Raw genomic sequence first — 2,066 nt, 5'->3', positions numbered from 1 at the left:
TTTAACGATCGGCTCTCCACCGCAAAGACACTTGCTCCTGCCATAAAAAGAGGTCAGCTGGTATAGGCTCTCTTCCCATGCAAGGAGGCGCTGGTGTAAGAGTGTTTCTGTTAAGAGAGATGGAACCCGTCCTCTCCCCTAGGCCATTGGACTACTCCTTTCCCTCCCTTTCCCTCTGGTAATCCCCTGGGCCTCACAGCCAAAACACCTTCAACCTCTCCCCACCCTACCTCCAGATTACACCAGAGAAGATTAGAGAAACCTGCATTTCCCTTGACTAACAGCCAGTTCTGCCAGGCTCTCCATCCCTATCCCAGGACTAGGGGTTGTGCCCGGCTTCTAGAGTGGCCTTTGTCTGCTTTCAGCATCCTCTACCTTGGCCCCCTGCTCTGCTTGTGGCTGAGGACTCGGCTCCCCTTTCCCATGCTTCCAGGCAGTCAGCCAGCCTGCCTGGGTTCCCCCTTATTGCCAGATAGTGGTTCTCCTGGCACTATTCTACTCACTCAATAAAACTTCTGGAGGTGACTGCCAGCCTGCCAGGACCCCCATCTTCTCCTCCATCTCCCCTATTTTTTCATATCTATCTTTTGTTTTTTTTCTATCACCTTCCCTATAGAATAGGTCCCTCCTCTCTCCTCTGCCAGGTAAGCCATCCCTTGGAACAAAGATTAAAAAAAGAAAGGAAGAAATCGAGCTAGCAAAAATAATCAGCACAATGAACCAAGGCTAAATAGGCCTCCGTCCATAGACCCCCCATCTTTGCAAAGGCAAGATTATATTGTAGTCACTGGAGAGAGAGGGGGGAAGGGAGAGGGAGAGGAAGAGAGAGAGAAGGGGGAGTGGGAGAGGAAGAGGGAGACAGGGAGAAAGAGAATGTAGCCAGGCCCAACATATGAAGAGAGGCTGTAGCACGAAGGCATCATGTGACTTGAAGGGAAGCAGAATAGCAGACATCTCTAGCCTTGTCTCCCCTCACTCTTCTCAAAAGGAAACTTTAACTCCTTCTAGGAGGGGAAGAAAGAATTTGGGATCAGGGGGCAGCTGGGTGGCTCAGTGGATTGAGAACCAGGCCTAGAAGTCCTGGGTTCAAATATGACCTCAGACGCTTCCTAGCTGTGTGACCCTGGGCAAGTCACTTAACCCCCATTTCCTAGCCTTTACTGTTCTTCTGCCTGGGAACCAATACATAGTATTGATTCTAAGGCGGAAGGTAAGTATTTAAAAAAAGAATTTGGGACCATTCTTGTTCTTCTCAGAGAGATGGGGTCCTGGGCTAGAATTATATCTATTTGTTCTCTTAAGTATTACCTGTCTAGAAGATGGATGTGAGTTTTAGGTTCAAGTTAACTTCTGGTTATTATTTCATATTGGGAGGGGGCCAGGGAGAGGAGGGCCCTAAGCTCTTTATCTAAGCCTTAGCCTCATTCCCTCCAAATACCAGTTCCCTAATGGACATATATGGAAGTTATCAAAGAAAATCCATTTATCTGAACCAATAGAAAAACAGAAATCAGAGAAGGTAAACATAGGACAAGATATACCAGACAATACAGAGTAAAAGGGTTCTCTCATTGGTAGTGAGATAACCCAGCCAGAGTCAGAGACAGAGAAAGAAAAGAGAAAAAGAAAGATCCAGAGCCAGACAGTCCTAAATCTTATCCAAGGGGAAGTCCTCTGAAGTCTCTGCTGTAGCAAGCTGGGGATAGGCAACTGATGGAGACTGCCAGCTCCCCTCATGTCAGCTTCTTCCCAGAGTCTTTTCCTTCAGCTGCCTAAAGTGGATTTGGCTTGGTCTACTTCTCTTGAAGTTGGAAGCCAAAGCAACTCAAAACTTGAAGAGAACTTGGAGCTTGAAAGAGACTGAGGAGATTCTCCTTTCTCTTGCTCCTGGCAAGTCTGCTTGTCCTCTCACTGGTCTCTAACAGGGCACTGATCTCTAACAATCAGGAGAGTCCCAGAGCAGTGAGCTTTCGGACTAGGGTTTTATATATATATATATATATATATATATATATATATAGAGAGAGAGAGAGAGAGAGAGAGAGAGAGAGAGAGAGAGAGAGGGA

The sequence above is a fragment of the Gracilinanus agilis genome, chromosome 1, assembly GCF_016433145.1.
Source record: "Gracilinanus agilis isolate LMUSP501 chromosome 1, AgileGrace, whole genome shotgun sequence".
In the NCBI taxonomy this organism is placed as follows: Eukaryota; Metazoa; Chordata; class Mammalia; order Didelphimorphia; family Didelphidae; genus Gracilinanus; species Gracilinanus agilis.
The sequence above is the reverse complement of the archived record's forward strand: the minus strand, read 5'-3'. Positions refer to the sequence as shown.